At 50.6% G+C, this 24,263-nt stretch overlaps 2 protein-coding genes across 2 annotated transcripts in view; one reads left to right on the forward strand and one right to left on the reverse strand.

Annotated features, from left to right (window-relative positions):
- LOC132206969 (histone H2AX-like) overlaps window positions 1-24,263 on the reverse strand; it is a 270,361-nt gene that overhangs the window by 60,511 nt on the left and 185,587 nt on the right. The gene's annotated exons all lie outside the window — the stretch shown is intronic.
- LOC132207023 (late histone H2B.L4-like) overlaps window positions 1-24,263 on the forward strand; it is a 67,384-nt gene that overhangs the window by 10,267 nt on the left and 32,854 nt on the right. Inside the window, exon 3 of the transcript XR_009443274.1 lies at window positions 23,832-23,907. The gene's annotated coding sequence lies outside the window, so the exon portion shown is untranslated. The remainder of the gene's footprint in view (window positions 1-23,831; window positions 23,908-24,263) is intronic.

The following is a 24,263-nucleotide window of genomic DNA, read 5'->3' on the forward strand; positions in this document are numbered from 1 at the left end:
CAATTTGAGAGGGAGAAGGGAGAATCGGAAGTGTCAGTATTGGCGTTGAACAAAGGGAACTATGGAGCTATGAGGGAGGAGCTGGCCAAAGTTCAATGGTTCAATACCCTCGCAGGGATGGCAGTGGAACAACAATGGCAGGTATTTCTGGATATAATGCAGAAGGTGCAGGATCCATTCATTCCAAAGAGGAAGAAAGATCCTATGGGGAGGCAGGGCCGGCCGTGGCTGGCAAGGGAAGTTAAGGACTGTATAATGATAAAAAAGAAGTAGTATAACATAGCAAAGATGAGCGGGAAGCCGGAGGACTGGGACAGTTTTAAACACCAACAGAGGGTAACAAAAAAGGCAATACATGGAGAAAAAAATGAGGTACGAAGGCACACTGGCCAAAAATATAAGAGGATAGTAAAGGACATCTGCCAATGTGGTATACTGCATCCACTGTACCCGGTGTGGCTCCCTCTACATTGGGGAAACCAAGCGGAGGCTTGGGGACCGCTTTGCAGAACACCTCCGCTCAGTTCGCAACAAACAACTGCACCTCCCAGTCGCAAACCATTTCCACTCCCCCTCCCATTCTTTCGATGACATGTCCATCATGGGCCTCCTGCAGAGCCACAATGATGCCACCCAAAGGTTGCAGGAACAGCAACTCATATTCCGCCTGGGAACCCTGCAGCCTAATGGTATCAATGTGGACTTCACTAGTTTCAAAATCTCCCCTTCCCCCACCGCATCCCTAAACCAGCCCAGTTCGTCCCCTCCCCCCACTGCACCACACAACCAGCCCAGCTCTTCCCCTCCACCCACTGCATCCCAAAACCAGTCCAACCAGTCTCTGCCTCCCTAACCTGTTCTTCCTCTCACCCATCCCTTCCTCCCACCCCAAGCCGCACCCCCATCTATCTACTAACCTCATCCCACCTCCTTGACCTGTCCATCTTCCCTGGACTGACCTATCCCCTCCCTACCTCCCCACCTATACTCTCTCCACCTATCTTCTTTTCTCTCCATCTTCGGTCCGCCTCCCCCTCTCTCCCTATTTATTCCAGAACCCTCACCCCATCCCCCTCTCGGATGAAAGGTCTAGGCCCGAAACGTCAGCTTTTGTGCTCCTGAGATGCTGCTTGGCCTGCTGTGTTTATCCAGCCTCACATTTTATTATCTTAATACAGAGGATAGTAAATGTTTTTTTAGGAATGTGAAAAGAAAAAAAATGGTTCAGACTAAAATTGGGCCCTTGAAGTCAGAAACGGGTGTATTTATTATGGGGAACAAGGAAACGGCAGAAGTTGAGTAGGTACTTTCCTTGTGTCTTCCCTAGTGAAGACAGATCGAATCTCCCAGATGTTATAGTGGCTGAAGGACCTAAGGTAATGGATGAACTGAAGGGAATTTATATTAGGCAGGAAATGGTGTTGGATATATTGTTAGGTCTGAAGGCTGATATGTCCCTGAGACCTGATGGTCTGCGTCCCAGGGTACTTAAGGTGGTGGCTCCACAAATCGTGGACGCATTGGTAATTATTTTCTAATATTCTATAGATTCAGGATCAGTTCCTGTGGATTGGAGGGTGGCTAATGTTGTCCCACTTTTCAAGAAAGGAGGGAAAGAGAAAATAGGGAATTATAGACCGTTAGCCTGAAGTCAGTGGTGGGAAAGATGCTGACGTCAATCATTAAGGAAGAAATTACGAACTATATGGATAGCAGTAACAGGATAGGGCAGAGTCAGCATGGATTTACAAAGGGGGAAATCGTGCTTGACTAATCTTCTGGACTTTTTTGAGGATGTAACTATGAAGATGGACAAGGTAGAGCCAGTGGATGTAGTGTACCTGGACTTTCAGAAGGCCTTTGATAAAGTCCCACATAGGAGATTAATGAGCAGAATTCGGGCACATGGTATTGGGGGCAAAATACTGGCTTGGATTGAAAATTGGCTGGCTGACAGGAAGCAAAGAGTAGTGATAAACGTGTCCCTTTCGGAATGACAGGCAGTGACCAGCGGCGTTCCACAAGGTTCGGTGCTGGGACCGCAGCGGTTTACAATATACATTAATGATACAGATGAAGGCATTAAAAGTAATATTAGCAAATTTGCTGATGACACAAAGCTGGGTGGCAGGATGAAATGTGAGGAAGATGTTATGAGAATACAGGTGACTTGGACAGGCTAGGTGAGTGGACGGATGCATGGCAGATGCAGTTTTATGTGGATAAATGTGTGGTTATCCACTTTGGTGGCAAGAACAGAAAGGCAGATTACGATCTAAATGGAGTCAAGTTAGGTAAAGGGGAAGTTCAACGAGATCTGGGTGTTCTTGTACATCAGTCAATGAAAGCAAGCATGCAGGTGCAGCAGGCAGTGAAGAAAGCTAATAGCATGCTGGCCTTCATAACAAGAGGAATTGAGTATAGAAGCAAAGAGGTCCTTCTGCAGCTGTACAGGGCCCTGGTGAGACCGCACCTGGAGTATTGTGTGCCGTTTTGGTCTCCAATTTTGAGGAAGGACATTCTGGCTATTGAGGGAGTGCAGCGTAGGTTCACAAGGTTAATTCCCAGAATGGCAGGACTATCATATGTTGAAAGATTGGAGTGACTGGGCTTGTGTACACGAGTTTAGGAGGATGAGAGGGAATCTGAGTGAGATGTATAAAATTATTAAGGGTTTGGACACTCTGGAGGCAGGAAACATGTTTCTGTTGATGGGGGAGTCCAGAACCAGAGGACACAGTTTAAAAATAAGAGGTAGGCCATTTAGAACAGAGTTGAGGAGAAATGTCTTCACCCAGAAAGTGGTGGATGTATGGAATGCTCTGCCCCAGAAGGCAGTGGAGGCCAAGTCTCTGGATAGTTTCATGAAAGGGACAGATAGAGCTCTTAAAGATAGTGGAATTAAGGATTATGGGGATAAGGCAGGAACAGCATACTGATTGTGGATGATCAGCCATGATCATAATGAATGGTGGTATTAGCTTGAAGGGCCGAATGGCCTACTCCTGCACCTATCGTCTGTTGTCTAAACATTCACACAGCAAAAGAGTGTCGTGGATAGACTGATAATTTCAGTCACATATTCACTTAGTAGAAACTGACTGAAAGAGAATGACATCTATACTCAGGTACCCAGAGAGCAGAAACTGACAGGAACAGGTTGATGATAACACTGACATGTATAGGGTGATCCCTACACTCTCTCATTCCAATTGCATTAACTGAGTGGTACAGATTGATTCCTGCACTCTCACATTGACACAACAGAAAGTGGCAGAGACAGACAGATAACTGCATTCATTCACGCAGCACAAATTGTGAGGACGAGGTTGACAACATACACTGTCACATTCACAGAGCAGAAACTGACAGCTGCAAAGTAAATCTGCTCTCAGACATTCACAAAGCAGAAACTGAAAGGCCCATTTAGATACCCTCACTCTCCGTTTCACACAGCTTAAATGGACAAAATAAAAATGGAAAGAACTACGGATGCTCCCCCCGCAGTGGTCGAGAATGACCTCATAGCCTCACCCTGCCCCCGCAATAACTGCCAAAAGAGAATCCCCCTTCGTCCTCACTTACCACCCCACCAACGTCTGGATACAATACATCATCCACTGACACTTGCACCATCTACGATTCGACCCCACCACCAAAGACATTTTTCCTTCCCCACCCTTGTCTGCCATCCGGAGAGACCACTCTCCGCGACTCCCTTGTCTGCTCCACACTCTCCTCCAACCCCACCAGACCTGGCGCTTTCCCCTGCAACAGCAGGAAGTGCTGCACTTGCCCCCACACATCCTCCCTCACCCGCATCCCAGGCCCCAAGATGACCTTCCGCATCAAGCAGATGTTCACCTGCCCATCCGTCAATGTGGTATACTGCATCCGCTGTACCCGTTGTGGCTACCTCCACATTGGGGAAACCAAGCGGAGGCTTGGTGGCCGCTTTGCAGAACACCTACACTCGGTTTGCCAATAACAACTGGACCTCCCAGTCGCAAACCATTTCAACTCCCCATCCCAATCCTTAGACAACACGTCCATCCTGGGCATCCTGCAGTGCCATAACAATGCGTAGGTTGCAGGAACAGCAACTCATACTCCGCTTGGGAACCCTGCAGCCTAATGGTATCGATGTGGATTTCACCAGCTGCAAAATCTCCCCTCCCCCCACTATATCCGAAACCAGCCCAGCTCATCCCCGCCTGCCGAACCTGTTCTTCCTCTCACCTATTCCCTCCTCCTACCTCATGCCGAACCTCCATTTCCTACCTCCTAACCTCATCCCGCCCCCTTGACATGTCCGTCCTCCTCAGACTGACCTATCCCCTCCCTACCTCCCCACTCAAACTCTCCTCTCCACCTATCTTCTCCTCTGTCCATCTTCAGTCCACCTCCCCCTCTGTCTCCCTATCTCTTTCAGAATCCTTCTCCCTCTCCCCCTTTTTCTGATGAAGGGTCTAGGCTCGAGATGTCAGCTTTCATGCTCCTAAGATGCTGCTTGGCCTGCTGTGTTCATCCAGCCCCACACCTTTTTATTTGCGGATGCTGTAAATCGGGAACAAAAACCAAGCTGCTGGAAAAGCTCAGCAGGTCTGGCAGCATCTGTGAGGGAGAAAATAGAGTTAACATTTCAGGTCCAGTGGACAGATCGATAACTAAACTCACATCTTCACATTGAGGAATCTTTGAGCAAGAGTCTGATAATTACAGTCATACATTCACAGAACAGGAACTCACAGGCATAGATTGATAACTAAACTCATATTTTAACATAGCAGAAACTGACTGGCATAGATTGGAAACTGCATTCACATTATCTTGTCAGCTGCATCTAACATGTACAGATAGATAACTACACTCATACATTCACACTGTAAATACTGACAATGACAAACAGATAGCTTCAATCCCACCTATTGCATAGCAGAAACTGTCAGGAACAGATTGATAACTGCACTCAAATGTTGACACATCAGAAGCTGACCAGCACTGTTTAATATCCAAACTCTCATAATCACATACCAGAAAATGGCAGGTACAAATTGACAACCACACTCTCGCATCCACAGTCACAGAAACTGACAGGGAAAGAACTGATAAAAGCATTCAGACATTCACATCGCAGACCCTGGCAGAAATAGAGTGACAACTAAACTCTCACATTCTTATAACAGAAACTCATGGATAGACTTAAAATTTATTCATCAAGCAGAACCTGACAGATACAGAGTGATAACTGCTGCCAAACATTCGCAGAGCACATATGAAAATAAACAAGTTGATAACTAAACACCCATTTTCACGTGACAGGAGACTGATGGGGAAAAAATAGCACATACACTCACACATTCACGAGGCAAAGACAGATATGGACAGAATGATAACTACAATTACACGTTCATGCAGCAGAATCTTTCAGGAATGTGCTGATAATTGTACAAACAAACTGACTTAGGAGAAACTGACAGTCACAGATTTAAAACCACACTCTCGTTTTCACAAACTAGAAAAACTGGCAGGTACTGCGTGACACCTGAACTCAAATAGTCACAGAACAAAAGTCTCCCAGGTACAGTGTGATAACTACATTCTCACATCTGCCGAACGGAAACTAAACTCACGTATTGACAGAGCAGAAATTGGCAGGTCCAGAGTACTGCCTGCACTCTTACATTGATACCACCGAATGGACATTTAGGTACGAGTAACAACACTCATGCATTTTCTTGGAGAAACTGTCAGGCATGGATTGAGAACTACACCCACACATTCACAGAGCACAGATTGAAAGGAACAGACTAATAATGTCACACTTTCAGACAACAGAAATGATAGAGGCAGATGACCTGAAATATCAAGGGACATTGAGGATCTGGTCAGGAAAGGGAAGAAGGCATACATTGGGTTTAAACTATCAGGCTCAAGTGAATCTGTAGATAACTATAAAGAGTGGAGAAGCACACATCAGAGGGAAATCAGAAGAGCAAAAGATGGCATGAAATGGATCTGGCAGAAAAGGTTATAGAGGCTCCATGGCTATATTAAGACTAAAAGCTTGGCTGGGGAAAGGAGGTCCCCTTAAAGATCAGGTTGGTAGTCCATGTGTGAAGCCACAGCAGAAGGGGAGGATTTTTAACGAATATTTCTCCTCAGTGTTTGCTGAGGAGAGAATCATGGATACTGAGGAAATAAGGGAAGGAAGTGGAGATATTTTGTACCGCACATATATGACCAGAGAGTGAGTGTTTGCAGCCTTAGATCATATTTAAGATGGATGAATTCCCAAGGCCTGATAAAGTCCATCCTCAGATTTTGTGGGAAGCTCAGAAAGAAATTGCAGATGCCCTTCCCTTGCTGAGATTTTAGCCTCATTTTTAGCCACTGCTGAAGTTCTGGATACTGGAGGGTGGCTAATGTTTTCCATTGTTTAAGAGATGGAGCTAAGACAAGCCAGGGAACTTCCAGCCAGTGAGCCTAACATCAGCAGTAAGCAAGTTATTGGAGAGGATTCCGATTGACAGGATCAATGAACACAGTCAAGGTATGATTATGGATAGTCATCACGGATTTGTGTGCGGGAAGGCACATCTGACAAATTTTTGAGCTTTTCAAAGAGGGAACCAAGTGGAGGGCAGTGGATGTACTCTGTATGGACTTTAGTAAGGCCTTTGACAAGGTCCTGCACGGCAGAGCCCCTCTCACCGCCAGCCAAGCAATGTCCTTGTGCTTGTTTTTAAAATTCTGGTGATGACGCATTCTGCTGAACGACTTTGGCAGTCAGCGTGGGCAACGACACGACGGGATCCACATTCTCCTTTTCCCGAAGGGTCTCGAGGATATTACGTGCTGACCACTGCCTGGCGGCCTTGTGGTCAAAGGTGTTTCAAAAATTTCTCCACGAAGGACAGGTGGTACGGGACGGTCCAACTACGCAGAGCGTTCTGCGGCAACGAAGCCAGGCCCATCCATCGCAACACAGGGGACAGGTAGAACCTTGGTATGCAGTGACACTTGGTGTTTGCGTACTGAGGATCTACGCACAGCTTGATGCAGCCACACACAAAGGTAGCCATCAGGGCGAGGGTGGCGTTCGGTACACCCTTTCCCCTGTTTTCCAGGTCTTTGTACATGGTGTCCCTGCGGACCTGGTCCATCCAGCCTCGACCCCCAAATGAAGTGGAAGACGGCCCGGGTGACTGCAGCGGCGCAGGTCCAGAGAATAGGCCAGGCCTGCGCCACATAGAACAGTACCCAAAGCCCCTCTCACCTGACAAACAGGTTCTTACCCGTGATGGAGGGGGACCGGAGCGTCCACCTGTCCAGCTTCTGCTTCAGTTTGGTGATATGCTCCTCCCAAGTCTTAGTGCACACCTCACCTCCACCGAACCAAACACCCAGCACCTTCAAGTAGTCTGTCCTGACGGTGAAGGGGACGTAGGAGCGGTCGTCCCAGTTCCGGAAGAACATGGCCACGCTCTTACCCCTATTGACTTTGGCACCCGAGGCCAGTTCAAACTGGCCGCTGATGTCCAACAGCGTACTCACCGACCGAAGATCGGTGCAGAAGACGGCGACATCGTCCATGTACAGGGAGGTTTTGACCTGAAGGCCTCCGCTGCCTGGGATAGTCACGCCCTTCAGGCTCACGTCCTCCCTGATGTGGCCAAGGGCCCAATACTGCGCACAAAAAAGGCAGGAGAGAGCGGGCAGCCCTGCCTGACTCCAGATCTGACGGGAAAACTGTCTGATTCCCACCCATTGATCAAGACTAGGCTAAAGATGTTGGTGTAGAGCAGCCGGATCCAATTGCGGATGCCCTCCCCGAACCTCAATTTGGAGAGCATGTCCCTCATGTAAGCATGAGAGACCCTGTCGAAGGCCTTCTCCTGGTCCAGGCTGACAAGGCAGGTGTCCACCCTCCTGTCCTGCACGTAGGCGATCATATCCCTGATCAGCGCGACGCTTTCAGCGATCTTCCTGCCCGGCACAGCACAGGTTTGGTCAGGGTGAATCGCCGACTCCAGGACAGACCTAACCCGGTTGGCTACGACCTTGGCCAGGATTTTGTAGTCCACGTTCAATAATGAAATGGGACGCCAATTCTTAATTTCTTCCCTCTCCCCCTTCCTCTTGTAAATGAGGGTGATGATGCTCTTCATCATGGACTGGCACATTTCCCCTGCCCGAAGCGCACTATCGTACACCTCCAGCAGGTCCTGGCCGACCAGGTCCCACAGAGCGGAATACAGCTCGATCGGTAAGCCATTGCTCCCAGGAGTCTTATTCCACAACAAGGAATTGAGGACTCTAGTCAGCTCATCCAGGGATATCGGCTGGTCCAGCCACTCCGTCGTGCCGTTGTCTAAGGCCTCTGCGATAGATCACAGGAACGACTTGGAGGCCGTGCTGTCTGTCGGCTTCACGTCGTGCAGTCCGGCATAGAAGGATCTGCTGATCCTCAAAATGTCGGGCCGAGAACGACGTCACCGAGCCATCATCCTCCTTCAGCCGGCTGAGCACAGAGCTTTCCTGGTGCACCTTCTGAAAGAAGAAATGCGAGCACGTCTCGTCCTGCTCCACGGAACAGACCCTGGACCGGAAGATTATCCTGGAGGCCTCCGCGGCGAAGAGCGAGACTTGCTGGCCCCTCACCTCGGAGGTCCTCCGTGACTTCGACTGCCATCGACTGCAGAAGGAGCAAGTTCTGCACCCTTTTCTGGAGTAGCGACAGCTTTCCCCACCTCTCTCTCGCCTTCCGAACACCCTTGAGGACAAAGAACCTCTTGATGTTCTCCTTCACTGTCTCCCACCAGTTGCCCGGAGTCTCAAAGAGGGGTTTCACGGTTCTCCAACTGGCGTACTCCCTCTTAAGCTCCTTGACATTCTCTGGGGTCAACAGAGTCGTGTTGAGCTTCCACGTTCCCTTGCCGGCCTGCTGGTCATCCTGTAAGTGACAGTCGGCCAGCAGGAGGCAGTGGTCAGAGAAGAACACCGGCTCGATGTCGGTGGAGCTGAGCGAGAACGCCCGTGACACAAACAGGAAGTCTATCCTTGAGCGGATAGACCCGTCTGGCCGTGACCAGGTGCATCTCCGCTGGGCTCCGTCAGCAGGGGTGCAGAAGACGTCGAGCAGATTGGCGTCATTCATCGTGCCCATCAGGAATCTGGACATGACGACCAGTTGACTCCCCCCACCCGCTATCCCCACGCCGGATCTTCCATCTGCATCAATGATGCAGTTGAAGTCTCCGCCTAGGATGACCGGCCTGGACGTCGCCAGCAGGGGTGGAAGCCACTGCAGGACGGCCAACTGCTCACTCCGTACCGCTGGGGCGTACACATTGATCAGCCTCCGGAGAGCGTTCCTGTCGGTGACATCAACCACTAGGTGGCGACCCCCCATCACCTCCTGAACTTGAGAGATGGCGAAGTCGCGCCCCCGCAGCAGAATAGCCAGGCCCGAGGAGCGACAGTCGTTACCACCCTACCAGATCAAAGGCCCACAGGTCCAGGCGCTGGACCATTTCCCTGTGCCTGCTGAGGTGCAGTATCCCACAGTCCTGTAGAAACAGGAGGTCCGCCTTGACGGTGGTCAGGTAGGCCAACATGGACACACATCTTGCGGTGGACTTGACGCTGCGCACATTAATGCTCGCAACTCATACCCCCATTGTGGGCAGTGACCACAGTACCCTCCCCAAGTTCAAGGTCCAGCCCATCCATCTGTCCCTTCATGCCCATTGCCCGGGATAACTGCTGGACGCTCTCCAGGCTCAGGAATCCGTGTGTGCTGTCTTCTGGGTGGCATCCACCCGGCGGGGGTTGGGAGGCAGGAGAGTCTGGCTCTGGGTCAGGCTGGGGACATGCTGTTTCCTTCTGCCCACCTGAAAATTCCAGGGGGCCCTCCAGGGCGCCAGCGGCACGTGGCTGGGTGTCGGAGAGAGCCTCAGGACGCCTCCCATCATCTGGAAGCGGGGTGCTGCTTTCCTTCTCCCTTGAGATCTATAGCTTCTGCTTTGGGCGGGCCGCCTCCGAATCTCCCTCGTCAGACGAGCTCTTATAGCCCCCCTGCAGCTGTCTCTTTCCGCCTGATGGTTGCGGTGACTGGGCCTGCAGGCGCGCCCTCCTCCTTGCTTTCCGGACCGTCGCCCATCCCTGGGTCACCTGACGCCTCCTCCATCGACTCCGGGTTGTCGGGGTCGGGGTCGGGGTGGGGCGGTGTCTACAGGGGCGCTTTGCTGGCCTCGGGTCCGTCCTGCGGGGCTGGGCCCTCCTGCACGGCCTGGCCCTCCTGCACATTTGGAGGGGGGTGGGGGGGGCCTTGCAGGGCCCTGGTGCCTTCCTCTCCTCCGGGGGGGTGGGGAGTTGGGGGCTTGCCCTGCAATGCCCCTGCCGGCGACCTGGGCGTAGGTGGACCCCGCCGCAGGCATGCCCTATAGTGCTGGCCCGCTTCCCCACAAAGGTTGCAGCTTTTTTCTTGTGGGCAATCCTTTGCAAGGTGTCCCTCCTCCCTGCAGTTCCTGCAGATGGTGGCTTTGCAGTCGGCAGCCACATGACCTGACCTACCACAGGCATGGCAGACTCTGGGTTGCCCTGCGTAGGTCAGGTAGCCCTTGCTCCTGCCGATCGCGAAGCTGGACGGTGGGTGTACGATGTTCCCGTCCACACACCTGTCCACAGTGTCACCTTGACCTGCCTCTTCCTGGTCCAGATCCCAAAGGGGTCCATGATGTTGGTGAGGTCCCCTTCCACCTTCACGTACCTTCCAAGGAAGGTCAGGACATCAACAGCTGGCACATGCGGGTTGTACATGTGTACAGTCACCATACGGCTCCTCTGCGCCGGCATCACGAACAGCGGGACAGCAGTCAGTACAGAGAGGGGGCCCTCACCTCCATTCTCCTTGAAAACCTGCAGGAAGCGCTCGCAAAGCTTGGCACTCCTGAAGGTTACATCGTAAAAACCTCCTCCGGGGAAACCCTGCAGGCAGCAAATGTCCGCAGCAGCGAACCCACAACAGTCCAACAGGACCCTCTTCATGAAGAAGGTGCGGTCCACAGGTGCACCTTCATCCACCTTCTTCACAGAAACACGGATGGTGTTCTGGACCCCCAGACCTGGGGCACGAGCACTCGCCGCAGCCATCGTTGCAGGTTGGCTGCTCCCCTGAACCAGCGTTAGGCTGAAGCCAGCATTAAGATCCACCGGTTGCAAGGGTGCACAGCCAACGAGACGTCTTCCTTCCACCTCCAACACAGTCGCGCTCTCCTCTTCTCGGTCCACAAAAGAGTGGGTCTTTATTTTGCCCCGGATGTAAGCTGGTTCACTGAGCGGGAAGGTTCGTTCCCAGATGTTTTGTCACCATTCTAGGTAACATCATCAGTGAGCCTCCAGTGAAGCGCTGGTGTGATGTCCCGCTTTCTATTTATCTGTTTGGGTTTCCTTGGGTTACTGATGTCATCTCCTGCATTGGTGATGTCATATCCTGTTCTTTTTCTCAGGGGATGGTAGATAGGCTCCAAACCAATGCAACTCAATCCAAACAAACGCAGCCTAAACCTAAACAGATAAATAGAAAGCGGGAAATAACACCAGTGCTTCACCGGAGGCTCACTGATGATGTTACCTAGAATGGTGACAAAACATCTGGGAACGAACCTTCCCGCTCAGTGAACCAGCTTACATCCGGGGCAAAATAAAGACCCACTCTTTTGTGGACGGAGAGGAGGAGAGCACTGTGTTGGAGGTGGGAGGAAGACGTCTCGTTGGCTGTGCACCCTTGCAACCGGTGGATCTTAATGCTGGCTTCAGTCTAACGCTTGATCAGGGGAGCAGCCAACCTGCAACGATGGCTGCGGCGAGTGCTCGTGCCCCAGGTCAGGGGGTCCAGAACATCATCCGTGTTTCTATGAAGAAGGTGGATGAAGGTGCACCTGTGGACCGCACCTTCTTCATGAAGAGGGTCCTGTTGGACTGTTGTGGGTTCGCTGCTGCGGACATTTACTGCCTGCACGGTTTCCCCGGAGGAGGTTTTTACGATGTAACCTTCAGGAGTGCCAAGCTTTGCGAGCGCTTCCTGCAGGTTTTCAAGGAGAATGGAGGTGAGGGCCCCCTCTCTGTACTGACTGCTGTCCCGCTGTTCGTGATGCCGGCGCAGAGGAGCCGTATGGTGACTGTACACACGTACAACCCGCATGTGCCAGCTGTTGATGTCCTGACCTTCCTTGGAAGGTACGTGAAGGTGGAAGGGGACCTCACCAATATCATGGACTCCTTTGGGATCTGGGCAAGTAAGAGGCAGGTCAAGGTGATGCTGAGGACAGGCGTGGACGGGAACATCGTACACCCACTGTTCATCTTCGCGATCGGCAGGAGCAAGGGCTACCTGACCTACGCAGGGCAACCCAGAGTCTGCCATGCCTGTGGTAGGTCAGGTCACGTGGCGGCCGACTGCAAAGCCACCATCTGCAGGAACTGCAGGGAGGAGGGACACCTTGCAAAGGATTGCCCACAAGAAAAAAAGCTGAAACCTTTGTGGGGAAGCGGGCCGGCTCTATCGGGCATGCCTGCGGCGGGGGACCACCTACACCCGGGTTTCTGGCAGGGCCGATGTGGGGCAAGCCCCCACGGAGGAGAGGAAGGTACCAGGGCCCTGCAAGGACGCCCTAACGAGCAGGAGGGCCCAGCCCTGCAGGATGGACCAGAGGCCAGCAAAGCGCCCCTGCAGGCTCGGCTCCCCTGCAACAACCCGGAGTCAATGGAGGTGGTGACAGGTGACCCAGGGGAGTGGACCCAGGTGAGAAGGAAGGGTTGGCGAGGGCCCCGGCACTGCAAACATCAGGCAGAAAGAGGCAACTACAGGCGGACTATAAGAACTCTTCTGACGAGGGGGATTCAGAGGAGGCCCGCCCAAAGCAGACGCTAAAGATCAAGGGAGAAGGAAAGTAGCACCCCGATTCCTGGTAACGGGAGGTGTCCTGAGGCTCCGTCCGACACACAGCCACGCTCTGCTGGGGCCCTGGAGGCCGCTGCGGAACCTTCAGGCAGGAAGCAGGAAACAGCGTGTCGGCAGCCTGACCCAGAGCCGGACTCTCCTCCCTCTGTACCCCCGATAGGGGGACGCCACCCAGAAGGCAGCAAAGATGGTTTCCTGAGCCTAGAGAGCGCCCAGCAGTTCGCCCGGGCAATGGGCATGAAGGGACAGATGGCTTGCTGGACCTTGGACTTGGGGAGGGTAATGCGGTCACTGCCCACAATGGGGGTATGGGTTGCGAGCATTAATGTGTGCAGCGTCAATTCCACCACAAGATGTGTGTCCACGTTGGCCTACCTGACCACAGTCAAGGCAGACCTCCTGTTTCTGCAGGAGTGTGGGATACTGCACCTCAGCAGGTACTGGAAATGGTCGGGCGCCTGGACCTGTGGGCCTTCAATCTAGTCGGGGGGGTAACGACTGTCGCTCCTCGGGCCTGGCTATTCTGCTGCGGGGGCGCAACTTCACCATCTCTCAAGTTCAGGAGGTGGTGGGGGTGGCACCTCCGTGTGGTTTATGTCAGCGACAGGAACGCTGCCCTGAGGCTGATCAACGTGTACGCCCCAGCGGTACGGAGTGAGCGGTTGGCCGTCCTGCAACGGCTTCCATCCCTGCTGGCTACGTCCAGGCCGGTCATCCTAGGCGGAGACATCAACTGCATCATCGATGCAGATGGAAGATCCAGCGTGGGCACAGCGTGTGGGGGGGAGTCAACTGGACGTCACATCCAGATTCACGATGGGCACGGTGAAGGACGCCAAGCGGCTCGGCATATTCAGCACCGCTGCAGACGGAGCGCAGCGGAGATAGACCCATCTGGCCGCGACCAGGTGTATCCGCTCAATGATAGACTTCCTGTTTGTGTCACGGGCGTTCTCGCTCAGGTCCACCGGTGTCGAGTCGGTGTTCTTCTGACCACTGCCTCCTGCTGGCCGACTGTCACTTACAGGATGACCAGCAGGCCGGCAAGGGGACATGGAAGCTCAACACAACTCTGACCCCAGAGAACGTCGAGGAATACGCTGGTTAGAGAACCGTGAAACCCCTCTGAGTCTCCGGGCGACTGGTGGGAGACAGTGAAGGAGAACATCAAGAGGTTCTTTGTCCTCAAGGGTGTCTGGAAGGCGAGAGAGAGGCAGGGAAAGCTGTAGCGGCTCCAGAAAAGGATGCAGAAGTCGATGGGGGTCGATGTCACGGAGGACCTCCGTGAGGTGAGGGGCCAGCAAGTCTCGCTGTTCGGCGCGGAGGCCTCCAGGATAATCTTCCGGTCCAGGGTCCGCTCCGTGGAACAGGACGAGATGTGCTCGCATTTCTTCTTTCAGAAGGTGCACAAAGAGAGCTCGGTGCTTAGCCGGCTGAAGGAGGATGATGGCTCGGTTACGTCATCTCGTCCCGACATTTTAAGGATCAGCAGATTCTTCTATGCCAGACTGTAGGACGCGAAGCCCATGGACAGCATAGCCGCTGCGTTGTTCCTGTCGTCTATCACGAAGATCTTGGACAACAGCACAAAGGAGTGGCTGGACGGGCCAATATCACTGGACGAGCTGACTAGAGTCCTCAATTCCTTGGTGTGGAATAAGACTCCTGGGAGCAACGGCTTACTGGTCGTGCTGTATTCCGCTCTGTGGGACCTGATCGGCCAGGACCTGCTGGAGGTGTACGATAGTGCGCTTCGGGCAGGGGAAATGTGCAAGTCCATGAGGAAGGGCATCATCACCCTCATTTACAAGAGGAAGGGGGAGAGGGAAGAAATTAAGAATTGGCGTCCCATTTCATTATTGAACGTGGACTACAAAACCCTGGCCACGATCATAGCCAACCGGGTCAGGTCTGTCCTGGAGTCGGCGATTCACCCTGACCAAACCTGTGCTGTGCCGGGCAGGAAGATCGCTGAGACCCTCGCGCTGATCAGGGATATGATCGCCTACATGCAGGACAGGAGGGTGGACACCTGCCTTGTCAGCCTGGACCAGGAGAAGGCCTTCGACAGGGTCTCTCATGCTTACATGAGGGACATCCTCTCCAAATTGAGGTTCGGGGAGGGCAGCCGCAATTGGATCCGGCTGCTCTACACCAACATTGTTCGCGCAGTCTTGATCAATGGGTGGGAATCAGACAGTTTTCCCGTCAGATCTAGAGTCAGGCAGGGCTGCCCGCTCTCTCCTGCCTTGTTCGTCTGCTGTGTGGAGCCCTTCGCCGCATCCATCAGGAAGGACGTGAGCCTGAAGGGCGTGACTATCCCAGGCAGCTGAGGCTTTCAGGTCAAGACCTCCCTGTACATGGACGATGTCGCCATCTTCTGCACTGATCGTCGGTTGGTGAGGTCGGCTGTTGGACATCTGCGGCCAGTTTGAACAGGCCTCGGGTGCCAAAGTCAATCGGGGTAAGAGCGAGGTCATGTTCTTCGGGAACTGGGACGACCGCTCCTTCATCCCCTTCACCGTCAGGACAGACTACCTGAAGGTGCTGGGTGTTTGGTTTGGTTGAGCTGGGGCGTTCACTAAGACTTGGGAGGAGCGTATCACCAAATTGAAGCAGAAGCTGGGCAGGTGGACGCTCCGGCCCTTCTCCATCGCGGGTAATAACCTGGTTGTCAGGTGCGAGGGGCTTTCAGGACTGTTGTATGTGGCGCAGGCCTGGCCTATTCCCTGGACCTGCGCCGCTGCGGTCACCCAGGCCATCTTCCACTTCATTTGGGGATCGAGGATGGACCAGGTCCGCAGGGACACTATGTACAAAAACCTGGAAAATGGGGGAAAGGGCGTACCGAGCGCCACCCTCGCCCTGATGGCTACCTTTGTGTGCGGCTGCATCAAGCTGTGCGTAGATCCTCAGTATGCAAACGCCAAGTGTCACTACTTACTGAGGTTCTACCTGTCCCCTGGTGTTGCGAAGGATGGGCCTGGCCTTGTTGCCGCAGAACGCTCCGAGTCGTTGGACCGTTCCGTACCACCTGTCCTTAGTGGAGAAATTTTTGAAAGGAAACACCTTTGACCACAAGGCCGTCAGGCAGTGGTCAGCATGTAGTATCCTCGGGACCCTTCGGGAAAAGGAGAGGGTGGATCCCGTCGTGTGGTTCCCCACGCAGACTGCCAAAGTCGTTTGGCAGAATGCCTCATCACCATAACTTTCAAACAAGCGCAAGGACATTGCTTGGCTGGCAGTGAGAGGGGCTCTGACAGTGAGATCCTTTATGCATGCCCAGAATCTCTGCACCACCGCATGCTGCCCTCGAGATGGCTGCCGGGGTGGGGGGGGGACGAGACCGTCGATCACCTCCTTCTGGAGTGTGCCTATGCCCAGGAGGTCTGGAGGGGGATACAGTGGTATTTGTCGAGGTTCGTCCCGAGCAGCTCCGTGACACTAGACTCCGTGCTCTACGGGCAGTTTCCCAAGACGCACACCGAGACCAACATCAACTGCGCCTGGAGGACCATCAATGCGGTGAAAGATGCTGTTTAGTCTGCCCGCAACTTGCTGGTCTGCCAGCTGAAAGAACTGACCCCGACCGAGTGTTGCAGACTGGCGCTCTCCAAGGTCCAGGACTACGTGCTGAGGGACGCTCTAAAGCTTGGGGCAGCCGCCACCAAGGCGCGGTGGGGAAAGACCACCGTATGAAACCCCTCGTCCAGAATGTGAAAAAGGGCCCTATCTGGTAACTGGGCCCAGCTGGTGCCTTCCTCAACTGGTCAGGGGCCAATGGGGACTGTGCGGGTGGACGACTGCCGGGGCATTTTCTTTGCTTTGTTTTTTTTCTTCTTTGTTTGTTTTTTTCCTTTAGTTGGTGTATGTACCCCCTGGGTAACCCGAAGCGGTCTGCATGACTGGGTAGGTGTGTAAATGTTTTATTTTTTGTACATCTTATGAATAAAGTATATTTTTTTAAATAAAAAAATGGTGACGAAACGTCTGAAAACTAACCTTCCAGCTTAGCGAGCAAACTCACATTCAGAACCTCAAACTGAGCTACAAATCTTCTCAAAACTCATTATGAGATTGTGTCAAACCTTGGCCTGGCTATTGGTGGGTCCATCTTCAATTAGGAGTTTCAAAGGATTGATCATATAGAATAAGGGGAAGGGTACAGTGATCCCGTTTCATTGGATTACTGTAACACAAAATGTATTGCACTGCAAGAATCAGAGAATCATCACTCTCGCTTTCCAATCTGAGCTAAAGATTAATGCGGTAACTGCATCTTCAAGAGGGGTGGCTGTGGCCCTCTCCCCGCATGATCTGGTGACTGGTTGACGAAATACTGCGATGGCCCCGAATTCTGACTCTACCCCGAGTCTTTGTCCAAGGTCTGCAGTTTCACTCCTGCAAGGAATCAAAGCAGCAGATTTAAAATTTGGCCCATTCAATTTGCTCCACTGTACAATGACAATATCTGATCCAAGTGAGCTGTTAACTATAGTATTCATTCACCTTGACCTTTATCCCATAAATATTAATTCAATGTTGAAAGAACATACAGAGAAATGAAAGAAATGGGACATTCTCACTGAAACAACACATAAGTATTGGATGGCACCCTGTGTCACAGTGGTATCTAGATGGAAGTGGTCGTGGGCTTGGAAGGCACTGCCTATGGAGCGTTGGTGAATTCCAGCTGTGCATCTTCTTGAAGGTACACATTGCTGCTTGAGCATTGGTGTTTGAGGGAATGGACGTTTGTGGATTTGGAGCCAATCAAGTGTTTCTCTCCTGGATGGTACCTTGCTTCTGGTGTGTTTGTGGAACTGCATTCATCCGGGTAAGTGGGGCTAAACTATCACATTCCTGACTTGATCACATTAGATGTTGGACAGGATTCGGGGAAGCAGGAGACCAGACACTCACTGCAGGATACCCAGACTCTGACCTGTCCTTGCAGTATCTGTATTTATGTACAGAATCAGCTCGAGCATCACAGCTTCCATGAGTGAAACAGAATGGGAACAGACCCTTTCATCCAACTGGTCTGCAATAGATTAACATCCCAATCTGATCTCGTCCCATTTGCCAGCATTTTGCACGTATCCCTCTCATGTCGACCTGTTCATCTACCTGTCCAATGGTGTTTAAAACTTATCATTGTACCGTCCACAAGGCGTACCTCTGTCAGCTTGTTCCAAACATGCCGCACACTCTGCACTAAAGAAATCTCCCTCAGGTCTCTTTTAACATTGACCCTCTCACCATGCCCTCAAGGTTTTGGCTCCTCCACCCAAGAAAGAAAGACCATGGCTATTCACCCTATCCATGCCCCTCATGATTTTATAAACCTCTATAAGGTCACCCCTCAGTCTCTGATGCTGCAGGGTAGAAAGCCCGAGCCTGTTCACCGTCTCCAAACAGTTCACACCATCTAGTCCAGGCAACATCTCTGTAAATACTTTCTGCACCCTCTGCAGTTCAACAACTTCCTTCCCACGGCAGGTTGGCTACAACTTCAAGCAGTAAAAGTGGGACTCAACAAATTTCCTGTACAGCCACAACGTGACATCTCAACTCCTATTCTCAATACACTGACCAATGAAGGCAAACACTTGCTTCACCACCTTATCTACTTGCGACTCCACTTTCAATGAACTACGCACACAAACACCTTGGTGTCTTTGTTGGGGAACACTTCCCATGGCCCTCCCATTAACTGTCGAACCCCTCTCCTGTTTTGAACAATGAGAATGTGTGTGTTATCATCATTCTCTTCTTGTCAGTTACTGCAACGTGAACAAGAGCAACTATTAATGTATGCCTTTCCGTTTCTGTTAGGTCCATTTGTGAGTTAGTAATTGTTGCAAATATACCAGTTTTTGCTGTGTGACTGTGTGAGTGAAGTTCTCAATCCAAAATAATCAGTTTCTACTCTTGTGCATCAAAGTGGTTTTATTCTCTGGCCACCAGTGATATTCTGTGACTGTGCTTCAATCTGAGAGAATAGTTATGAGGGTGTAGAGAGTGAGCTTTCATCCCACTTCCATTTGATGTTTATGAGCTTTCTGTCAGTCAAAGAGTACAGATGTTCTACAGCAAGCACAATGGGCTGAAAGGCCTCCTGCTGACATGTACCAGGTCTGTATTTCTGAGGCATTTTCATTTATCCATCTGTGGTATAGTGTATCAGGATAAAGATATCATGTAGAAATGGACAGACAAGCTAATTTTTCTTTTAAAAAAGCTGGCCCTGTGAGTCAGTGTGGGCTGTTTCCTTTTTTAGGGTTCTATGGTATCACAGATACTTAGTTTTACCTTGTACTAGGATTTTTTGTTTTATTTATTTGCAGAGTTTTATTCTGCATCTGGCAGTCCGTGTTGCATTCTCTGCTTGTCAGGCTTTGGCAGGGAAAGTGCATTTGTATTTCACATTATTTAATTTCTGTGTCTTTGTATGGGACATGTATTCATCAAAAGATTATTTTAGTCCTAAATAAAAATTCAAAAAAATCTTCCGGTGCTGTATGTCAGTAACAAAAATGGAATTTGCTGGAAACGCAAAGCAGGTCTGGCAGCATGTGAAGAGAAATCATAGTTAACTTTTCAAACACTTCCGCTGTTCTGCACGAAGGTCACATGGATCCGAAACATTAATTCTGATTTCTCTTCACAGATGCTGCCAGGCCTGCTGAGCTCAACCCGAAAATTCTGTTTTTGTTTATTATTTCTGTCCTCCTCAGTCACTGATAACATCAAAAGTTTCCTTCCATATTTGTACTCAATACCTACTCCATATATGGTCATTGTAACTGTGTAACAATTTGATCTGTTTGTATCAGCGATAAATAGAACCGCAGATGCTGGATAATCCGAGATGACAAGGTGTGGAGCTGGATGAACACAGCAGGCCAAGCAGCATCTTAGAAGTAGGAAAGGTGACATTTCGGGCCGAGGTATAGGTATTTAAGGAATAAAAGAATGAGGAAAGTAAGATTAGGCCCAATCAAAGATAGTAGTGGTAAGTTGTGTGTGGAGTCAGATGAGATAGGGGAAGCGCTAAATGAATATTTTTCAACAGTATTCACTCTAGAAATTGACAATGTTGTCGAGGAGAATACTGAGATACAGCCTATGAGACTAGGTGGGATTGAGTTTCACACGGAAGAGGTATTAGAAATTCTTCAGAAGTTGAAGATAGATAAGTCCCCTGGGCCGGATGGGATTTATCCTCTGATCCTCTGGGAGGCCAGGGAGGAGATTGCCGAGCCTTTGGCATTGATCTTTAACTCGTCATTGTCTACAGGAATAGTGCCAGATGACTGGAGGATAGCAAATGTGGTTCCCCTGTTCAAGAAGGGGAGTAGAGACAACCCTGGTAATTATAGACCACTGAGCCTTACCTCAGTTGTTGGTAAAGTGTTGGAAAACAATATAAGGGATAGGATTTATAATCATCTAGAAAAGAATAAATTGATTAGGGATTGTCAGCGGGGTTTTGTGAAGGGAAGGTTGTGCCTCACAAACCTTATTGAGTTCTTTGAGAAGGTGACCAAACAGGTAGATGAGTGTAAACTGGTTGATGTGGTGTATATGGATTTCAGCAAGGAATTCGATAAGGTTCCCCACAAGAGGCTATTGTACAAAATGCAGAGGAATGGAATTGTGGGAGATATAGCAGTTTGGATCGGAAATTGGCTTGCTGAAAGAAAAGAGGGTGGTAGTTGATGGGAAATGTTCATCCTGGAGACCAGTTACGAGTGGTGTATCGCAAGGGTCGGTGTTGGGTCCACTGCTGTTTGTCATTTATATAAATGACCTGGATGAGGGCGTAGAAGGATGGGTTAGTAAATTTGCAGACGACACTAAGATCGGTGGAGTTGTGGATAGTGACGAAGGATGCTGTAGGTTGCAGAGAGACATAGATAAGCTGCAGAGCTGGGCTGAGAGGTGGCAAATGGAGTTTAATGCAGACAAGTGTGAAGTGATGCACTTTGGTAGGAGTAACCGGAAGGCAAAGTACAGGCCTCATGGTAAGATTCTTAGCAGTGTAGATGAGCAGAGAGATCTCGGCGTCCATGTACACAGATCCTTGAAAGTTGCCACCCAGGTTGACAGGGCTGTTAAGGCAGCATACAGTGTTTTAGCTTTTATTAATAGTGGGATTGAGTTCCGGAACCAAGAGGTTATGGTGAAGCAGTACAAAACTCTGGTGCGGCCGCACTTGGAGTACTGTGTACAGTTCTGGTCACCGCATTACAAGAGAGGATGTGGAAACTTTGGAAAGGGTGCAGAGGAGATTTACTAGGATGTTGCCTGGTATGGAGGGAAGGTCTTACGAGGAAAGGCTGAGGGACTTGTGGCTGTTTTTATTAGAGAGAAGAAGGTTGAGAGGTGACTTAATTGAAACATATAAAATAATCAGAGGGTTCGGTAGAGTGGATAGGGAGAGCCTTTTTCCTAGGATGGTGACGGCGAGCACGGGGGGGGCATAGCTTTAAATTGAGGGGTGAAAGATATAGGACAGATTTCTGAGGTAGTTTCTTTACTCAGAGTAGTAAGGGAATGGAACGCTTTGCCTGCAGCAGTAGTAGATTTGCCAACTTTCGGTACATTTAAGTCGTCATTGGATAAGCATATGGACGTACATGGAATAGTGTAGGTTAGATGGGCTTGAAATCGGTATGACAGGTCGGCACAACGTCGAGGGCCGAAGGGCCTGTACTGTGCTGTTATGTTCTATGTTCTATGAATAGTGAAGCACATTAAATGGACGTAGTGGCTTTGCTCAAACTGACAGTGAAGGGAATAGGGAAATGACAAATTGCGAACAAGGTGTAGAGCTGGATGAACATAGCAGGTCAAACAGCAACAGAAAAGCAGGAAGGCTGACGTTTCGGGCCTGGAGCCATTTCAGAGAGAAGGGTCGAGGCCTCGAATGTCAGCCTTCCTGCTCCTCTGATGCTGCTGGGCCTGCTGTGTTTATCCAGCTCAAACCTTGTTATCTCAGATTCTCCAGCGTCTGCAGTTCCGACTGACAATGACCAAATGATGTTTGTTTCTGGGGAGCATTGTGAAGTGCAGCGCATGCGTGATGTTGTTTCTGCGCGCCGCCCCCCCTCCCAAAACCGCCAAAAGGCAACAAAAAAGCTGCTTGTTGTGACTGGAGGAGCGCATGCGTGAGGTCCTCCCCCAGCGCTGCCATTGAGGAGCATTGAGTCAGTGAGTGGGAGAGGTTTGTTTGAGACAGGCCGCAATGGAGAGACCAGCGCACAGGGAAGCGAGGGAACAGCAGGCTCCTTCCAGCAGCGCATCGAGATGTGAGTCTGGGGCACAGAGGGGGCTCCGAGACCGGCATTGATTCGGGTTCAGTTCAGGGAGAACCGGGGGCTGTTGGTAAGAGGCGGAGGGGAGCAGGAACTGGTCCCGGAACTTGGAGTGAGTGGCCTGGGGGTGGGGAGAGAGAGGCCTTTCTCGGGCTGTGTGTGGGCCGGCTGAGGGAGACACAGCGGCAAGAAGCTGCTGCTGGGGGTCAGGCTTGTGATATTTAATTCTCCGAACGCTGATCGTAATTCATCGTTTAGCTTCTGTTTCACGTTGTTTGTTGCGAATTGGCATTGAATCGTAAAGAAGTCACAGTCCATGCAAACGTGTTAATCATGTAAAGGATAAACACAGCACTCGTATTAGAGATAATGGGAACTGCAGATGCTGGAGAATCCGAGATAATAAAACGTGAGGCTGGATGAACACAGCAGGCCAAGCAGCATCTCAGGAGCACAAAAGCTGACGTTTCGGGCCTAAACCCTTCATCAGAGAGCACTCGTATTTTTTTTAGTGCCTGTTGTTCTTCCCTTAAATAGGTAGTGTATTGGGAGCTGGGTATTGAAATGTGTAAACATTCCGTTCAAGGACTGTACAGGTGTTGGTTAGTTTTTGTATCTTAATAAATTGTTTTAGAATTTCGCACAAAGAAAGATGAGGAGGAGTCCAGGTAAATTATCGAGCCAACTGTTCTCTGTGGCTTCCTCTACATTGGGGAAACCAAGCGGAGGCTTGGGGACCGCTTTGCAGAACACCTCCGCTCAGTTCGCAACAAACAACTGCACCTCCCAGTCGCAAACCATTTCCACTCCCCCTCCCATTCTCTTGATGACATGTCCATCATGGGCCTCCTGCACTGCCACAATGATGCCACCCGAAGGTTGCAGGAACAGCAACTCATATTCCGCCTGGGAACCCTGCAGCCATATGGTATCAATGTGGACTTCACCAGTTTCAAAATCTCCCCTTCCCCTACTGCATCCCTAAACCAGCCCAGTTCATCCCCTCCCCCCACTGCACCACACAACCAGTCCAACCTGTCTCTGCCTCCCTAGCCGGTTCTTCCTCTCACCCATCCCTTCCTCCCACCACAAGCCGCACCCCCAGCTACCTACTAACCTCATCCCACCTCCTTGACCTGTCCGTCTTCCCTGCACTGACCTATCCCCTCCCTACCTCCCCACCTACACTCTCTCCACCTATCTTCTTTACTCTCCATCTTCGGTCCGCCTCCCCCTCTCTCCCTATTTATTCCAGTTCCCTCCCCCCATCCCCCTCTCTGATGAAGGGTCTAGGCCCGAAACGTCAGCTTTTGTGCTCCTGAGATGCTGCTTGGCCTGCTGTGTTCATCCAGCCTCACATTTTGTTATCTTGGAATCTCCAGCATCTGCAGTTCCCATTATCTCTATTCTCTGTTTGAATTGTTGGCTTTAAAACAAGGAAGTATTGTGAGTATTAATTAAATTTTGCCTTGATCAGTTCTAATATTTTCAAAATTGTTGGATGTTAATTTACAGGAGAATTCTGTTCTTTCTTCCTCCAGGCAAATACTTGATGGGCCAAGACTGTGTCATATTTCATCAGTACAGCATCTACCAGCTGCTCCAACCAAACAGCAGGTATGTTAGCACTGTCAGAGTGGAGAATTTACTTTCCACAGTCATAGGGGTAAGACTTGCACTGAGCTCAAATTCCAGATATATACATTCAATCCAAGGGTCAAACAACATCAACAAAATACAAACGTATCTCTTTTCCCCATAAACCGGTGCAGTTCCAGTAAAGTTCATCTTTGAAAGTCCATTGTCTCTTTTAAGCATTTGAAGAGGGATCAATTGAATCTTCATCACAAATATATGCTCACTAACTGCATTGAATGCATGTTGAGGAAGGCATTTTTAAAGTTACAGTCAAGGTATGTAAATAGTTCAAGTTGTCCTTGTAACAATGTAACCATATATGGAGTGGATATTGG

The sequence above is a fragment of the Stegostoma tigrinum genome, chromosome 44 (genome assembly GCF_030684315.1).
Source record: "Stegostoma tigrinum isolate sSteTig4 chromosome 44, sSteTig4.hap1, whole genome shotgun sequence".
Classification (NCBI taxonomy): Eukaryota; Metazoa; Chordata; class Chondrichthyes; order Orectolobiformes; family Stegostomatidae; genus Stegostoma; species Stegostoma tigrinum.